We start from the raw sequence: 19742 nt of genomic DNA on the forward strand, positions 1-19742 counted from the left end.
TAAAAGTGTAGCTCTTCATATAAATCCTGTTTTATTGGTCTGTTCTGGAGAGCAGTTGTTTTGTTAACTTGATAAACAGGTCATTTTTTTCCCAAGACAATTAGGTGCCTGAAAGAAAAAAGAGGGAGGGTTGGGAAAGTCAGTTCTTGCTCGGCTCAGAGAAGAAAAGCTGCTTCTTTCAGTCAGATGCAAAGCTCTTTATCACAGATACTATCCAACATGCTGGAAATAATGTGAACTTACAATAGAGAACAATTTTTTTAACTTGGTTGACATCTGCTAGGGACATAACTTATATCCAGGCACTTGGGCAAGCAGTTGGTGCCAAGAGAGTGCAACATGCAAGTGTTATTCACCTCTAACAATCTGGGCAACGTCTTTTTTTTTGAGCCTAATTGTGGCTCTGAGTGCCAAATATTTTAAAACTGATCTTTTGGCATTGCTATGTTAACCAACGAACAGCTTAATAGCAGGAAATGCCTGGAGTGTTAGTGGGAAATAGTATTTATTTATTCTGTAGAAGACCTGAAGGAGCCCTTCAGCACTTGGACTCCATTGCAACTCTGCTATGCTGTACAGGAAGGCTCCTCTGCACAGTAGACCTGGGTTTTACTACTATATGTGTCATGCTTGCTCAGCGATCTGGGGTATGTTGCTTGATTTTTTTCTGCTGAACTTCCCATCTTGAAACAGTATTAGTAATTCCTCTATTCAATGTGCTATCAGAACTATAGCTGCAAATGACTATATAAAAGCTAGGCTGTGTTTTGGTAGGGGATAGGAGAGAAGAAGAAATATCTATTTTGTGCATGTTGTAAGTCCAGAGAAAAATGCTGGGCTACTTGACTGAAATGAATAGATCACTGCCTCCCAAAATTTCAGCAGAAAGCTTGCAGCTGTAACTGTCATAGTGCAATTCCTGTCTGACTACTCAGAGTAACAGAGCCTGGCAAGGAAACTACGAGACCTCATGCAAGAAAGAAAATACTCCTTTCAAAGAGGAAAAAAAAAAAGGAAAGCAATTCTGTGCGATGATGGCACAACCTTGAAGAGCTCAGGAGAAGGAAGAGCAAAGTCCCAGAGGAAGCAGAGGGGTGTATACCTCATACACCCAGAAGAGCTTCCCAGGACAGGAGCAATTGGCTGGTGGTAAGTGCCCTGATGTTCCTGGCTATCAGCAGTAATGATCATTACAGCTAAAGCTCTCAGCGCCTGTGTGTACTTAATTCAGAAAGAATACAGGAGATATTACCCTGTGTCAGACCCAATAAGGAGACGTTAATAAGTACCTGTTTGCGTATAAGGCAACAGTTGCTTTTATGATGTCTCATCAGCTAACAGTGAGGAGCCCAGCTGGCGCCAGCTCAGACGTGAAGTGGGACCTACCTGGAGAGATGGCAAATATTTGACTTGGTGCTGATGAGCTAGATTTCAGTCATGGCACTCTGCTCCCTGTCAAGTGAATCGTGGCAGAGGTAGTGGGTGTGCTTGAACCCTAATGAGTCTCCTTTAATGACTGCTGACTTTTGTCTTTTCACTGGTCTGTCTCAGACTGAGCCCCGAGCATCCCAAACTGGAGGGTTATCAGAGGCAGCAGCGAGTTGTGAGTAAAGGGGCTTCATATGAGTGCAGAGTGGTAGATAAGGTGGGGTGACAATCACCTGGAACTTAGGCCTTGTGCTCACGATTGGTAAATTAAGTGAAATTAGTGAGCACAAGAGCTGTAGACAATTCCCAAGGAAATTATATTCATAGGCTTTAATATTTATATGTATACATACTTACATACATATTTATTTTGAGGTTAAGGGGGTCATTACTTCAGTCCTTCAGTCTCCTGTGTCTCACCCATATGACACAGGGAACTGAAATGAAGATATAGAAAAAATAAAGCATGTTTGCTTTTGCTTTAAAGACCATAATAAAGCATTCACATGAGCACAAGTGAAGTGTAATCACAGAGTGGCTCTGCTCTGAGCTCTTTGACTGCTGCCTCGAGAGCTAAGAGAAGCTGTTTCAGGGGGATAACGTCCTGGGGAGGGGAACACAGAAGGGTGACAGTCCATCCCCTGGCACGGGGATCTGCTGGGTCTTCTTTTTTCATAAATGCAGACTTCCAGGTGTGCAGTGGAGGGCAGCCTGCTTACGCTTCCCTCTTCTAGGGATGGCTTCCCTCCTGAGTCATCAGGGCCAGCTGAGGATTTGATAAACATAAGGTTGCTCCGGTTTAGCTGCAGCTTGGTGTTTTAATGGAGTCAGGGCACTGTATTGCAGCAGCACTTCTGCCAGCCTGATGTACTCCGCCAGCATAGATTAAGTGAAATCAGTGAGCATGAGAGTTGTAGGCAAGTCCCAAATAAATTACATTAGAGAGTTTAAATATTTATTCATTTATTTTTTGAGGCTAAAGGGGTTGGTAATTCAGTCTCCTATTCCCATCCACAACAGAGACTTTCTCCCAGCTACTTCTACCCTTTGAGGACAGATAGTAAACCTTAAGGAAAAATGTCAACATCCATTGATATCCACTCAGATGTGCAAAATAAAAATCCCTAACTCCTTGCCCTCCTTGCCCTTTAAATTAATCATCAGAGGATTTTCTTTACTTTCCTGTCTTGAGCCGTAGGAAGAAGAGGATAACGCTGAAATATTTTTTTTTCTTTTATTTTTTATTTTTCCCCAGAGGTGTTCACACATTAGAGCAAAGTTGAAAGCACTAATCAAGGAATAGGCAACCTTCCTTCGTGTACCTCCCCTCACAACCATTTCTTCAGTGGCCAGAGAATTATCAGCTGTTTGGGGAGTGGAGGGGAAGGCAACTCCAAGAGAGTCTCTTCCTAAGCAGGGGAATGGGCATTGGCCCCCCAGGAGCCTCCCAGGAAGACACAGGTGAGTTGGAAGGCAGCTGAGCCCCATACAGATGCACTGTGGAGGCGTGTGAGCATGACAACGCCCTGGTAAAGCTCTGTGGCTGGTCACTGGACATCATCTTTGAGCTGCATACAGATCAGGCATCGTGGCTGGTGGTCCCTATGATGAACATTTCATAAGAGATCCTATTATAGTTAAATGATGAAGAAAATCTTGAAAGCCTATCAATTTATGAGAAAAGTGCAATTGGTGAAAGCACTGGGAAATACACTTGGAAGAAAGAGAAATTTTGATATTTTCAAGAAAAGCAAGATTTAGTTTCAAAACTTGTGAGAGAATCACAAATGCTTGAGGTCTAATCCTTTCTCTACCATTCTTGCTTTGGCTTCAGTGAAACATAGCCAGTCCTATTATTAAATGTGGAGAGTAGTCTCTAGTGCCCTTTTATATCCAATGAAAAGTTTTACGGTTAGCACTTGCATTCTCTGAAATATCTAATATTAGGATTCTTTGCTCATAAGATCAGAGTTATGCATTTTAAATAGAGGAGCAGAAAATAACAGAATCAATAATAGAATATCACAAATGAAATAAATTTTTGATTCTTTTTGTATTCAAGGCTTGAAGGTGAAGCTTAATTTACTTTGTATTTTCTGCCACTGCAGCTACAGTTAATGACATTTAATTGAATAAGATAGAATAATGAAAAGACAAAAGAACAGTTGACCAGAGAGGTGAATGAAGTTTTTGAGTTTTATATAATAGGGAAATGGGAAGTTGACAGTGGTGAAGAAAACATCTTAAGGGAACAGATTGTGTAACTTTTAGAATGTTTTACATCTTAAAGAGTAAATGCTTGCTGCTGTACAGGAATCAGCTATGACATTGTTAGAGCTTTCAACAAGGAAGCTGTGCAATTTGTAACTGGAGAAAGCAAAACACAGAAGGGTAAAAATATTTGTAACCCAGTACAGTATAGAAGCAGGAAGTGAATTAGAGTTTTCTAAATCTGGAAATATTAAATAATCAAACAATATCAGTTTATTTCCAGGTAGTCAGAATTAGGTCATTTAAAAAAATGTCTGTAATCTGATAGATAAGCTGGCAATGCATGCATTCTTAAAAATGAAAGTGCCTGCTCTCAGTATAGGCTTATTATATCTTATGATGTATCTTTACATTGAGGACTTCTGTGTTTTTAACAGCAAGTTGTAATATGTCTTTGCAGCTATGAGTTGTTTCCCGCCTTCTGACCAAAAAGTCAAAAATAGACTGGAAATTTCCATTTGATAAGAAAGCCTTAAAACAAAAAATGGCATGGGTGTGGTAATGCAAAATGTATGTTGACATCACGGGCTCTCAGCCAGGTCTGTTCTGAGCTGATTCTACCTTCTCTCCTTCCTGCTTTCCTCCTTTCCCATCTTTTCCCTCTTTTCCATTCTTCATTGCTCCAACCCTATGATGGCCAGATATGAAATGCTGCCAGTCAGGATTCCCAAGCTTCAAAGGGATCTCTCATCAGCTGAGACAAAGCCTCTTTTGTGTAGCTCTTGGAGAGTGGCTCTGGCTGCTTCTGCGCAGTTAGGGAACTTTAGTGTTTCTCTTCCCTCCAGCCTCTCGCTGCACCATCTGGATGTTGCAGGGATGGTTTTTGTGTTTTCCCCAAGGTTGCAGGTGAAGTATGATTGCAGTCAGTGTGATATTCTGCAGGGACATATCATTCTACATGAATGGATGCAAACCAGTCTCTGCCTTTTTCTTCTTTTTTTTTGGTCAGGAATCTCTCCCTGTAAGGTATATGTTTTAGCCTTGTGTCTTGCCAGCTCAGAACAGCCTTAAACTACAGGAAATAGGCAATACACTTGTACTGGAATTCGTTACCAAATGGAGTTCATGGATACAGTAACAGAAAACTGTGAAAAAGAAAAGTAATAGAATTAACACTAAAAACTTTTTGATACAATTGGAATGAGGTTCTGAGGCTTAGAAAATGCTACTGTACTTTCTGAAAGGTGTCTCGGATTTTGCAGGATCTGTCAGCTTGATTTCACAGGGCTTTGCTCTAATTTTCCTTGTCCTGTTCTCCAAAAATGTGAGTGCAAACAATGTGCCAAGTGCAAGCGCTGGGAAGAGTTCACCCTTCTCCTTTGAGGAAGTGATATTAAATGGGTGAGAAGGCAGCACAAGAACAGCCACAGTGAGTCACATCTCTGATCTGTTTAACTCAGTATTCTATCAGCTAGGGTAGCTAGCAGGAAATATTTAGCACGAATACCAAAAATAGGGCAACTACAGTAGTAGTCTTTCTGTAAGAGAATCCAAGAACTGGGAGAGAGGGATGAGGGCGCTGAATGAGGCTTCTGAAGTTCTCTTACCTATTTGCAATGCAGAATTTTAAATTGCCTATGATTTACTCTCATGTAGGAAGACGGAGCTTATCAATGGCTTTGCGAAAGGAAAAACTTGCATTTAATTTCTCTTTGCTTCTGGCAGTTGAAGTTTAACATCACTGTTTTGTGGGGCCAGAGGCTTCTCAAGGCAGACGTAGTGTCCTTCTGCATGTCAGCAGCAGAGTGCTTGTTCTCCCCAGCGCTTTCACACACTTGTATTTTCCTTTGTTTCTTCCATTTCACAAATCCAGAAGATCTTACCTCTGGTCAGTGGCTTGGGGCATCCATGCCTGTCTAGATCATGTGGCGCTTTTTTATTGTTGTTGTAAGCCTATGGGACTGGGACTGTAGGAGTGAAGTTGAAGGTTGACACAAATAGCATTCTGTGCTGACTTAAAAAAAAAAAAAGGCCTCAAATAAAGGTGGACATTCATTTTTGAGAAAAAACAAACAAACAACAAACAAAAAAAAACCCCAGCAAATTGAAAAATTACTTCCAGAGACTTGTTCACTTTCTTTTGGAACTGAGGGACCTGTGAGAGTAGTGGCCTAGTGACCGCTTCATCTTCCCTGCTCAACAAGAAGGATGCGGGCGTGCAAAGTTTCATGCCACAGTTTCTTGGGTAAGTGTTACATTTTTCACAGATGTTCAAGAGGGAATGCAATGTGGGATCTGCTTTCTATGATTCCAACTGAAGGAGAACCCAGAAAGGTGTGCTGTGAGTCACCTTTTGAAAATACTTCTAGATGCTCTTAGGAAATGCTCCTGGATCATTAGAGTATTGAAAAATGTCATACTGAGGCCTAAATCAGCACAGCCTTTTTACACTTTGTGGATAACAAAGGGCACACAACGACACAGCTAAGGGCAGAGCTAGGGGGTACAACAAGGCGAAGGTTTTGCTGACCGCATTATACAGTGGTTACAGGATAGTGCAGTTCTTTGTCCTTCACTGGGCAAAACTCTAGCACACAATATCTTTTATTCAGCATTTAACAAACCATTGCTGTGCCGTGGCTGCATTTCTGGGTGAAGCCAGTCTGACACTACCTTGGGGTAGAAATGTTCTAGGTGTAACAGAAGTGTACCTTGCAATAATGAAAAATCCTTTTACAAGCTAGAGAGTAAAGCACTCAGAACAGAAGAGCTGCTCTGGTGGCCCCAAGGTGATGTCTCCCAGAGCAGACAGAGAGGGGAATGCACAACAGCAGCAGTATTTTACAATAATTTACATGAAGAGTAACAGAATGACAGAACATGAGGCTACAGTGGAAACAGATGAGATTTCTTTTTTCTAGCGCTAATGACAGTGAAACGTTCCCACTAAGAATTTTATTGAAACTATATGTTTGGGGGAGGAAAGAAAAATCTATTCTTTCTTTCTTTTTCCTTTTTCCTCCATCATCATTTAGGGGGCAGCTTCTCCCTAAAAGGTAAACTGGATTTAAAAATAGAGGATAGAAAAGACATATTAATTTTCCTTATAATACGTCTCACTGTCCAAAATGACTGTAAGCTTTTCCCTATTGCTTTCTCTGACAGATTTGTAGGTGGATGGATGGCAAAACCAACTGCAGCATGCTGCCTTTATAATGTAAAAGGGCCAAGGGCCATTTGAAAGGTGGCTAAGGTCACAACATGTAACATGTTGCTCAGCAAACACCTTGGAGCCAAGGAGTCTCTCATGCTGTGACTCAGCTCCTCCCAGGTATGTGCCTTGGCCATCTCCCAGCTCTGCAGCAAGACCTGGGCATGCAGCAGCCCCAGCAAGCTGTGCCTGCTTTTCCCTGGGGAGCAAATGCAGGGGCGGAGGCTGTCACATGCTGCCTGGACAACAGGGGGATACAGGACAGAGGATGGGATGGGGGCAAGAGATGCATTGCAGAACCCCACAGGTTAATTCTGTCATTGTCTGCAGCCTTTAACAAAGTGTGACAAAGGCTGAGACATACAAGTGGTTCCAAGCAAGCGGTGTCAGCACCTCCACTGAGTACTCCTCCTTCCACCATCCCTTCTCTCAGAAAATATAAAGTATTTGACAGGTAACAGATAACATTGCCAGGCAGGGGAGTTTCAAACACTTACAAAGCTTTCATTACTCAGACTAGAGTGGCTCACCAGAGCTGGCTGGGGACACCCCTCTATGGGCACCACAGCAAGGAGATGTGGATTAGCTATAGGGCCCCAGCAGCCAGTACCTTCCTTTGCATTTGCAAATAGCCTGGGAGAAAGCAACCAAAAACCTTTGCTGCTTTTGCTTCCACTTTAAGGGGATGGAGTGGGAGGCTGGAGGCATGTAATATCTGATTCATGTGGTGCTTGGCACAGAGGAGCCAAGAGTTACTACCATCCCAGTGGCCTAGGGCAACAGAGGGATCTTCTGGGAAATAGCTGCAATGGCTGCTGTGGTTGAGCTATTCCGGTTTATACACAGCAGTAATGTTTCTGTGGCGCCCAATGTTTTAATCCAGATCAGCAGGTCTTTCCTACACTGACCTACAGATCTCTATCAAAACTAATGCAAGTCCCTTCTGCTTTCAATGAAAAAGGTGGTTCGATACCTTCTGCTGCAATGCTGCTCTTTATTACAGGAGTAATTGCCCTGGCCTAGCAAGTCTGATGCCTTTGTGTTTGTTCAGGTTTTGCACACTTGAATGGTAATGCCACACTCAAGCAAAGAAATATAAACCACTGAGCCTCTTGTGTTTCTAACAAACAGCACATATCATCTCGCTGTCTGCTTTTGCTCTAATTTGTGGGACTCCTTTTCCCATAAGGCCTGTGAACATGGCCTTGGAGATTTTTGCCTCAGGTCTCTTGTGGTGTTTTTGATTCCTCATTGTGTTCACAATGACAGAGCCCCTTTCAAGATTCAGTCTGAACTGGCAGTTCATTTTGCTTGCAGTATTCCAGCTGCTGTTAAAGACAGACTTCACGGGCTCACCATGGTCTTGCCAGGGCCCCTCCTCCATATGCCTGCAGTTCCTAGGTGAGATTAACAGGGTTTCCTCATGTCTCAGCTATAAAACTGCATGATCAGATCCAATCCGATAGTGATGCTTTGTGATAAAAATCTCCTCTCCACAGACATGAAGGAGCACGATGGCTGTCAGGGAACCCCATGTCCCAGTCAGAGAGAAGGACACAGTCCCTGACGGGGCTGTCCCAGCAGTGCCATCAGCTCCATGTACCAGGGGTGACACCAGCACCGGCGGCAGCTGCTCTCCAGAGCAACCTTCAGTCTGAGGGTATGGGACACATTACAGGATGTAGGGGAAGTGCATTTGGGGACTGCACAAAGCTTATTATGGGATTTGTGGAGGAGGAAGCAAAGGCAGGGAAAAGGAGGGATCGAGGTGATCAGCTCCATTTCTGACCGAGGGCACTGCCTTCTGTGTGCATGTGTGTGTATGGAGCTCTGCGTACCGGCAGCTGGAGTCAGGCCATGGGTCACAGAGGCCTACATGCCTGCATGCCAGCATCCGCAGCGAGTGAGAGTAACTGTTCTGGTGTGCGATGGCTAGCAAATAATGAGCTGGACTAGCCAGCAAGTAGGATAACTGTCCTGGGAGCTGGATTGCAAAGCAGCTGTAAGATAATTGTGTCTCTGTGTCTGAGACCACCAGAGGACTTGGCTACCACGGGGACTGGGAGGTCCAGGGCAACTGCTGCAGAGACCACAGTGTCTGGGGCAGATGGAGAGGTCTGTCTGTGTGTGTGGTCCGTGTGTCTGGGCACAGGAGGGCTGCAGCCTCAGGGGCTCGTTTGCCCAGGTGCCAGCAACTGAGGAGACTGGGATCCAGGGGTCAGAAAACCTAGTGTCTCAGCTGGGGAGCTGCTGGAGCGATCCAACTTATGCATGCATACATGTGTATTCCTATTAACAGAAATTCAGCCAAAGAGGGGAAGAGGATGAGGCCACTGGTGCCGTTTGCATTCATGTGAGTGCTGAGCGTGGCTGTGCTGATCTGCGTGGCTGGCCGTGTCTATATGTGCATATGCAGCGTACACGTGTGCTTGTGTGAGCGCCCTTTGGCCTCGCCAGACCTGGAGGCATGCTGAGGGCAGCCCTGCCTCTCTCTGCCTGTTGGATTTGGCAGCTCCTTACAAGCCCCTTTTTTTCCACCACCTTTTTAAAATTGGTTTAGCATCATGTGCCACGTTTTGCTCTCACATGACATACAGGTACACAACTTGCTTTCATATTTAACCTCCTCTTGTTAACCAAAATCTTTTAAAAACATGGTTTGACAGACAGTGCTGTAATCAAAAAGCTGCTTTCTGTCTCCTGTTGACTCTTTTCTGTTTTGCAGTCACCCACTGATAGCAGTAAGCATTGCATTGAGTCTTATTCTAACACATTTCAGCATTTCAACTGGCTCCCCAGTGTTTTCGTAGCCCATTTGGTGCTGGGAAGAGCTGTCCATCATTCAACAGTCAGACCTTAACAGAGAAATGGAGACCTGATGCACACACACCTATAACACACACCATTGCTTAACTTCTACATAAGACAAAAGGCATTTCTAACTGACTTACACAAAAGCTTCTTAATAATGTATCAGCTTTCTCTTCAAAAGTTGTCTTTTATTTTTGCCTAGTAGCTTGCCTAGTAGCTTTTTTTTTTTTTTTTTTGGTGGTGGGGCAGGTCCAGGGTAAAACACATAATTAAAACTTGTCATGCATCAATCACTTTAGGGCAAATCATCCAGGTAAGTATTTTGGTTTTACTATAGGGTAAGTGGGTAAGCTTGGTATTTCCTGTGCCATAATTCAAATTTATGGCAGCAGACTAATTTGTATGCCAGATCCTGTACAGAGAGCAGTAAATTTGGTGCCACAGCTTTACTTGTAGGATGATTCATATCAAACTTATAAACATAACATGTTATCACATCAGATGATGTCTAATATCTGTCTACTATTCTTGGAAGTGAACAAGAGTGATGAGATAAGAACTGTAACAGAACATCACTGATTTCAGGAAATTAACTCTTTTTCACTGGAAACCAAAAACTAAGTCTAAAGATCGGGTTTGTTTAGGCCTATTTTTTTTTTCCAAAGATCTGTCAGAAAATTGTTCTTATACTATGTTTCACATTTAATGTGGGTTTTGGAAGCAATGTCCTGTGGTATTGACTTGTCATACCTACATGGAAAAGCTGAAAAGACTTAACTACAGAAATCTTTAATCTAAGAAAGGTACATGGTAGGTGGATACCATAAAAAACATTCAGGCGCAGTGTGGGAGTTAAAATACAGCCAGACCTGAAAGCAGAGTTGTAACATTACTGAGAGACCAAATCAAACACAACCTTGATTCAACAGAATTGACTCATCTCCAGGCAGACACAGGCTATGCAAACAATCTAGACTGACAATTTCTGAAAGTGAACAGCTTCTATCCAGCTTGTGATAAGGGAACATTGAAAGAAGGAAGTTATTTTGATTTATTTGGACTACTAGTTGAAGCACTGCCATTCATACAATAGTTCATCCTAACCAGACTTTTACCAACTTCACAAATGCACCAAAGTTCTTTTAGAAGATCATTGTTAGAATTTTACTTTGCTGCTCAGCAAGTGACACTTTCTTTGTCACTCTACACTACAAAAACATTTTAATGGAAGACCAAATAATTTATTCTGTCATAGGATTTTTTATGTTTACAAAGTGTTTTGGTAGGAATGGGCCAAATTCAGATTAAAGTTATCTGTATTCTTGCTGTATTTCCAAGTGCTTGACTTTGCTATTCTTATAATCTCTTGATGTGATTGGGATGTGAAGTTCAGGGAGCAGGAAGAGTGGGGCTGTCCTGGGATGGAGCTGGAGCCAGGACACAAGCCCAGCCCAGCCCTAGCAAGGTGATGCCCACATGGCAGGACACAGTCCAGGAGAGCAGAGGACAGGGCTGGAGACTGGTATTCTGCAGCATCACTGGGGCCAGTGATGACTTAAGGCCCTGGGCTGAGCTGAAATGGGGCTCCTAGCCCATGGCCAGGGATGAGGAGGGGAACCAGGTAAGGCTGGTAGGGCCAATAAGACACTCAGGGCTTTGATGGTCATTTTCATGAATTTTCTTTCTTTCTTTTTTTTTTTTCTTTCTTTTTCTTCTTTTTTCTTTCTTTCTTTCTTTTTTCTTTCTTTCTTTCTTCTTTTCTTTCTCTTTTCTTCTTTCTTTCTTTTCTTTCTTGTATTTCTTTCTTTCTTTCTTTCTTTCTTTCTTCTTTCTTTCTATTTCTCTTTCTTTACTCTCTTTCTTTCTTTTCTCTCTTTCTCTTCTTTCTTTCTTTCTTTCTCTTCTTTCTTTCTTTCTTTCTTCTTTTTCTTTCTTTCTTTCTTTCTTTCTCTTTCTTTCTTTTCGTTTTCGATTTCCCTCCCTCCCTCCCTCCGTTGCTTCCTTTCTTTCCTTCCTTCCATTCCTTTTCTTTTCTTTTTTTTTTTAATCTATTTTTTCTTTTTAAGAAGCAAATAAAAGTCTCCTAAATTCTGCCATGTAGTCTAAAGTGACATTGTAATGTTTAAATCTATCTATGGACCTATGAGAGAGGAAGTGATGGAAGGAAGCAGGTTGCGTCACAAATGGAGGAAGAGATGTGCATTGCAAGAAGCTTTTCCATGAAGCAGTTCTGGAATCAGCCCTGGTCTCTGAAGTGTCCTAGGGAACGTGGATTTTTTAATCTTTTTTTTTTTCTTTGTTCTTTTTTTTTTTTCCTGAACTCAACCACTTCTTCCCTGTTCTTTTTAACTTCTGCACATCCTAATTTTGTATCTTGCTCACCCCGTTTCTCTCTTCTACTTCCCTCTTCTTAGCTAGCCAGGCCCACTCCTTTTCTCAGGAACAGATGTCCACATTGAGGTACCTTGTTGCCATCCCGTTCTACCCAATTTGTCTGAGGGCAACCTGCCTAGCTCTTCCATCTAAGTCTGCTTTCAGACACCGTCCCTATCTCCTCTCTCGTCCCTTGTTCTGAGTCCCCTTGCCTAGCCAGTTCCTTCTTCTCCAGTCCTGGTTCCCTTTGGCCCTGAGCACTTCTGTCTTTGCTCCTCACCTTCACTGAATATCAACAGATATCCTTTCTCAGGCTGCATTCAAGACAACTCCAACAAAGCCCAAATAAGCCTTTACTATACAATATGTACTGCTGCATCCAACTCAACTGCAATAGCAAAATATCAAATAATGAAGTGATTCTTATGAATGAGAGAAAGCAACTGTCAAGGTAGATGTCACAACATTTATTGCATGAATTATTTGTTAGATGTGCCACAAAAATGAGCTCTTTCCTAAGGAAGGAGTCAAAAGTGGTTGAAAACTTTGTAGTGTTGATTTACTGACTCATCTTCGCAAACAGGGTGGGAACCTAGAGAGGATTATATTGTTCATGGTATTTCTTTCAGACCTTCTGCAAATTAGAACCTGTCTTGTGAGACTGATGTTTTTATTATTTGCTGTTAAATTATCCCCAGCCAAATCTCTTCTCTTTTTTTTTGTTTTTTATTTTTTTCCTGCAACCACGAGCCATACAACTGAAGTTACAATCAAAACAGAAGTTCAAATTACTCTCCAGACTTTCCATGCTGACTTGTTATACTCAGAATTTATGGTCCAAAATTATTCCCACCTCTGGAAATTGTCATTTTTTTTCAGATATTTTAAATAACATCATTGCATCTTATGTTTAGAAAGCAGATGTCATCCACAGACTAGCAGGACAAACTCCAGGCAGAATGCTAGCTTAGTCTCTAGTGCTCCTTCAGTGCTTTCACAAATTACACTGACTTGTGTTTAAAGGGATAAATTGGAGTTTTGTCTGAATAAAGGCTTCATCTAAGTAAAGGCTTCAGTTGAGGACTTTAGTCCTACAGTTAGAAGCATCTGTTCCAATGTAAAGCTAACATGATTATTGAAGCAACCTTTGATGACCAAAATTCTCAAGCCTGAAATAAAATTAGTCTTAAACAAATTTGGTTTGCTGCCCAGGGTACAGCTGAGCAATCAGATTTCAAATGATTGGTCTAACCCTTTATTCAGCTTGAAAAATTGGGGGGATTTAAAGGCTAACAGCTTTAAACTAAAATATTGTAAGTTTACACTATTGATCATTAAAGAAGGATTGGGTAGCTACAAAAGATTTTTGGTATCTGAAGTTCTGGTAAGTATTATCTCAGTCTTCTGAGGCTCAGGAATATGGGTGTATCACATTTCTGTATTACATGGCTTGTAACTACAAAAATTAGGGACAGTTATTTTCAGAATGAGCAGGAATAATAAGGTTAGTCTGCTCTGTAGTATCCCTTGAACAATGTACACTGTATTTCTATATATATTAAAAATAATTTTCAGAATATGTTTTTAACATTTCTATAATGTTACCAATATTTGAAAGAAAGAAAAAAATATTTCAATATTAAATATTTTTATTGTGGTTGTGTAACCACAATAAATGTCAAAATCCTTGATTAGATTGTTCCTTATTATACTGCCCACGGACTCATCTAGCAAGCTTGGAGGAAAAACAGTCCAAATACATACAAAGAGACAGATGTATTAAGATAGCTTTGACATCTTTGTAAGGAGACACCTCCCCAAGGAGCATACTTGTATAGGTGTTGGTTTGTATTGTTCTAGCAAGGTCTAAAATCTGCCCCCTAAAATTCCTCTAAAATTTTCTGTAGGTACTGACCAGGAGACCTACAGTGTTTTTTCCCCTTGCTTATGCTCAAAAATTATGATTTGGCATCTGTTTTCACTGTTATTTTTATTACTATTTTTTTTTTTAAACATGGAGGTCCTGAATGAAGTTCAGTGCATTGGCTCTGAAGTACAGTCTTGCTAAACAGCCAGACAGGACACACATGGTGCCCACTATCACGTGTTTCAAGTGTTCATGGCATTTAATTTTTTGTTCCCTCAGTCTTTGCCCTGAAAATATTTCCCACAAAATCAGGACTGTCTCACTCAAACTGGGATGGAACGTGACCCTAGGTTAATGATGATGTAAAATTTGATTCATTTCTTATTATACAGTATGTCAGTTTAAAACAATATGTGTAATATCCTCAGACTTCTGTGAATTGTTTTAATAATAAATAATATTATTCTTTGGCAAAACTGTGAGAAAAGATCTAAGGAGCCAAACTGTGTCGGTGTAAATCAGTGCAGTCTACCAGTCCTAGCCCAACACAGAGCTCTGAGATTTATCCTTGAAAAAGTTCACGCTCATTTCACGTTTCATATACACATTTATAGCTCAACCCAAATACAGAGATTAGTCCTGCAGAGTCCCTAGGTTCATTGGTAGTGTCATGAAAATGCTTGGCTGTATTTGAGCAGATGTCTGAGCTGTTAGGGCTAGTTGGAACCAACGCTAACTGGTGCTGCATTTCTGCTATGGCTGGAGCCAGATTGCACGAGAGTTCTTCCTCTCTTGCATTGTAGGGCCAAGATGTGGCTTATGCTACATGGTGGGAACAGAGCTAGGGTACTTGTATACTTCAGCTCTTAGCAAGAGGTGGTCACCAACACAGTGCTTTTCAAACTGCAGTGGGTGAGCTTCTGGCAGGGTAGGCTTCTGTCCTTTCTGCACTTAGGAGGAAGCTCAGCCTTCACTCTGCACAAGGGTTTGCAGGCACAGGGGTGGGAGTGGGAGATGTCGGTGTAGGTCAGGAGATTTGCAGTTTGATGGTCCAGAGGTCAGGGCTCATTCTGACTAGCCTAGGCACAAGCCTATCTTATTCGGTAAACAGCGTTTTCTCCACTGCAACATTTATTTATATTTGGGCAAATTCTGCCAAGAATTCTAAACCAACCTTTTTATACTTGCCTCTGGGAAGATGTTGAAAGCTTTCAGCTCCCATTAAACTCATCCTTTGCATATGTATGGGTAAACCTTTAGTGCACTTTTCACTTCCTCATGCTTAGGACAACAGGGAATAAATTTTCTTTGGTCTGCAAAAGTACAGTGGTTTCTTATGCTTTCTCTAGTACTTGGGATCTGGGCATGCTCACCAACTTGCAGGCTTGGATGAGTGCCCACAGTCTTCCTGCTCTGCACCTTGGTGTTTCCAGCAGGAAGGAACCCAGATGCAGCGGCCAGACCCAAGTGTCCCACCTAAAGCAACAGGGATTGGAACTGCAAAGTACCTACATGCCCCACAGTCCTAGGGACTGGCAGGTTACAACTGACTGGCACATTCATTGCACTTTCCAGCCCTGCCTTTGTCCCTGTCTATGACCAAAACATTGTTCCAAGTCCTGGCGCTGCAGATAAGTTCCCATTTAACTCATTTTAATGCAACTTTCTGCACCATACTTAGGAAATTACATGCAATCTTCACATCTGGTATCTTCAGTGATTCCCATGATGATCACTGGCTTGGGGGAGCAAGACCAAATCTGCAGAGTTTGTGTAGCTACGTTTTGGTGTAGTCTAACAGATTTTCTGTGGACAAGTTTGGACATGAAAGTATTAAGTCTGTAAGAGAAAAAATTTGAGAAGGCTGTTTGTGTCTTCTACGTTAATCATCATTACCACCCACATCATTAAAAATATTCTAGAAAACTCTGTGTTAGATAAGATAAAAATTCCTAGGCTGCTGGTTATAAGTAAAGAACGATTCATGTTTGTATGTATTATGCTGCTATTCATGATTTAATAATCTGTTTTAAAGATGTCAATTTTAGTAAGACATTGGATAAAACAAAATGACTTTTCTTTAACTACACTGTCTTTTTATTCCTTTAAAAATATTAAGCTTAGAAGAGAGAATGTCATAATATGAGGTGCTCTCAAAAGAGACTTTTTGCACACGTGAGAGGCATGGCAGAGTGTAATAACAGGCTGGTTTATTTTGTTGATGAATCACAAGTTGACAACTCGGTGATAAATAGTGTGTGACATTGAATTGGTGATTTGTCTTTGTTTTTTCTTTTTTCTTTTTTTTTTATTCTCTCTCTCTCTCTTTTTTACCCCACTTGGGCTATTATTCTGCTTACCTGGCATTTGGGAACAAACCAGAAAGCGAGAAAATCTACAAAGGAGAGAAAAAAAGTTACAGTTATATTAAAAAAATTCATCTGTTTCTAAATTTCCAAATGAAATGAACTTAGGTCCAAATAACGTTAAAACTCATGTCAAGCAGTCTTGAAAATGCACTGGTAGTTATGAAGTTCCCATTAAAAAAATATATCTTTCTGCACAAAACAGAGGCAGAGCATTTAACTCGTTTGCCTAAGCCAATGAAAGACAAGGAAACATGTGCTGCACCTTTCTGAGGAACACCTCCCACTGAAAACGCTTGTTCCACATATTGGGGACATTGTCGCAGCTCCCTCTGGGGAGATGCACCTTTCCATCTGCCTGTGGGGGCAGAGGAAAAACTACTCTGTCAAAAGCGAGTTAGTAATTATGAAACCTAAATCCAGCTACCTGCAGCTGAGGAAAAATATGTATCCTCATTAAAGAGAAATTTCACGATTTCACGGCATTACTATTTCCTAGGCTGCTTGACAGTGCTCCCTGTTTCTTAGGTTTGCTCTTCTACAACAACGTTCTACAACAGAGTGTAACTTGGGAACCTGGCCAAAAGCGATAATCATGTTTGATTAGAAAGACTTCAGTGCCCAACAGTTGCAGATTATAGGCCCTTTCCTCTCTCACAAGAGACAAACCAATGGTGTACTACAGATTTATACTTTATCTTTCATGCCTATGAATGACATCATGTTTTTTTTTTTTTTTTTGAGTCATGTGAGCTGTAAGGAGCATAATTTTCAGCTTGAAATCTTTCTTCAGAGATGAAGCTAGGAGATTTTTTTTCTGATTTTTTGTTATACAGTTCCTCTTTTCTACCAACATATTACTTTGCTTTCCTGCTTGTCCAGCTGATTTGAATGATAATATATTTTACAGATTTCTGTTGAAGTCTCTATTAAAATAGGAAGTGTTCTCACTCAGGCTTCACTCTATATTTTTCTACTTCTGCCTTTTAGTTTTTGACCCACTAAAATTTCCTGGAGTACACTGCCTCCTGCAAGTAGATAAACTATCTAGTCCAACCACACAGTGCTTTCATAAGAAAAGCTTTAAAGCCATTTATGCAACATCCTTGCATATTATCATTCAGCTATCTTGTCTTTTGATGTACATAATACTTTAGAAGATGCTGAGTAAATAATTTCAGCTCTTTGAAGTGCTAGACTTATTTCCATTCTGCAGATGGAAATCACTGGAGCATAACAGACAAGCACTCAATTACAGCATAGCACTGCATAGAGCAGAGATTTGTGTGAGCAAGAACTGTGTTATCCTGAGTGTTCTTAGTACAGTTGAGATCTTGGGGCACACTTGCAGCACCAGCAGTGGTGTGCTGGTCAGATACGCAGTGTGATGTGCAGAGAATACATCCACCCCATACTCCCACCCCCATGTTTTATTATTATATATTATATATTTTCAGAATAATGTATCTTGATCAAAGAAGGCAAAATTCAGAAACACATTTCCAAGGTAAGTAAAGACTTTTATCTTAATTACAGCACCACTATTAATCTTAGAAGTGTTTTATATGTATTTTCTACTAGTAATTTGTTATAGGTTTTCCTTGCATTTACAGTGCTGTAAGATCATAGCTTTAGAGGTGTCTGCATGCTTGTTATGACTTAAGAGGAAGTTACCTGGAAGTAACCATGTGTGACAGCATCCTGATCTGGCTCCCTTTGTTGTCCACAAAATGATTTTCAAGGTCTTGAACAGAATCTGGATCATTCTCCTACTGCCATGGTCGTTTGCCCTGAGAGGCTCATTTGCAACCTCTTCAATTACCTTTCAAACACTCAAACTGTTGAGGCTAAGAGTTTGTATCTATTGTGATTTGGCTCCATCACATATTTTATGTAATGGGTGTGCATAGTGCCTTATCAAAACACAGAGCTCTGTGCTTTGCTTCACATATAGACAAATAATGATTAAAAAAAATAAGAAAAAATATAAAAGCATGCATCCTTATATATAACAAATGCTTCTCTTTTTTTCTGTCTCCATGGAAATTCTGAATTAAACTACAAGTTGTTGCTATTAAATGGTAACAGATCTGCACAGTCCAGAAAAGCACTTCTGCATTTGTGATCTCTCTTTTGTGATAACCACCACAATATTACAGCCTGCTCCTGCAGTGACAGGAAATGATATTCAAATTTTGCATTTCTGCTTAGCCCACATAGATATTTAGCCAGAGATAATAAGAAAATACTTCACAATTATGCTAGCTAAGAGTCTATTATCCCTTCAAATCCATGGCCTGCACAGAAGGGAAAGCTGAAAGGACTATTTCAGTCATTTAGGGTATATGTTTCTCTGGCACACTCATAATCTGACCAAAGCCATTATTTGGAAGTCATTTGCACTCAATCATTTTGCCTGTTAATGAGGAGTTACTGAATCCTCCAAGCATTAATCCCATTTAGGAAAACACAAAGGCAATCTGTACCTTGTATCAAGCAATTATGATTGCATTGAGCTTGAGGAATTCAGTCATTTGTTGGAGGTTGATTTTCCCACAACAGACCCTCTAAATAGAATTACCAAGCCTTTCAAATGTTAATTTGTTAAGAAAAATATAATGGCTAATAAAGACAATTAGGTTTGTATTGTAAATACTGGACTGCAGGACTAAAGCTGCCATGGCTTGTCAGAAAAGTGTGGCAGGAATCTGTAAAACTGAGGATGGAAACTATCTTCTTACCGGAATAAAGAACATGCAGATATTAGCATTGGTCCCCAAAATATATTTCACTCAATGTAAATGTAACACTGAGCTAAAGAAAGTGAGGCCTGATTTTATTTTATTTTTTTTTCCCATAAAAATAGGTTTATGCAAGTAATACTGAAAGTCTGAGATTGTTAGTGAAAGAGTAATATGGCACTCTTGGAAAAAAAGCAGGTCATTTAGAGATAAGAGCATCATATATAAAAAAGATTTGTGCTTGTAATTCTGTACGTAGTTCTGCTTGTGCCTCAGCAAGAGCACTTTGTTCATTACTGGGTCCCAGACTTCATGACATAGCCCAGAGAAGAGCAGTACAAATAAGTTTAGAAAACATGAAGTTTTGGGAAAAGTCTACAAAACAGAAACTAAGGGAAAGTGGTAGGTAGCATAGGACAGAAAGAAATTATATATCTCTTGAAGGTTCTTCTAGCCCTGTTTGCAGATAGCATGGGCAACGTTCTCTTTGATTATCTTTTCTCATCTCTGATTGCTGCAAATAAAAAAAAAAAAAATCCCGGGCTGAATTTTCCTTCTTTTATTAAAGTGATACTCTGCAATCACTCTCTTTGTAACAATCATTTTATTCCCCAAGACACATGCTCACAAACAGCCTAAACAATACAGAGAAATCCATGAAACCATTTAGGAGTGAATTTGACTACATGCCTAGATCTAATTTTAGGAACTCAGTGTCTCTGGTGGTATGGAAT

The 19742-nt window shown here is 40.7% G+C and overlaps 1 long non-coding RNA gene across 2 annotated transcripts; it reads left to right on the forward strand.

Moving 5' to 3' along the window:
* The first annotated feature begins 268 nt into the window (after positions 1-268).
* Positions 269-19023, forward strand: LOC121065802. Of its 2 annotated transcripts, none has more exons than XR_005817318.1 (4): positions 269-1149; positions 2684-2889; positions 17725-17774; positions 17862-19023. It is a non-coding gene; the product is annotated as an uncharacterized LOC121065802 (long non-coding RNA). The 2 variants fall into 2 exon arrangements; XR_005817319.1 differs by having other exon boundaries at positions 17881-19023.
* Positions 19024-19742: the final 719 nt, after the last annotated feature.

This window comes from Cygnus olor, chromosome 2 (assembly GCF_009769625.2).
Source record: "Cygnus olor isolate bCygOlo1 chromosome 2, bCygOlo1.pri.v2, whole genome shotgun sequence".
Classification (NCBI taxonomy): Eukaryota; Metazoa; Chordata; class Aves; order Anseriformes; family Anatidae; genus Cygnus; species Cygnus olor.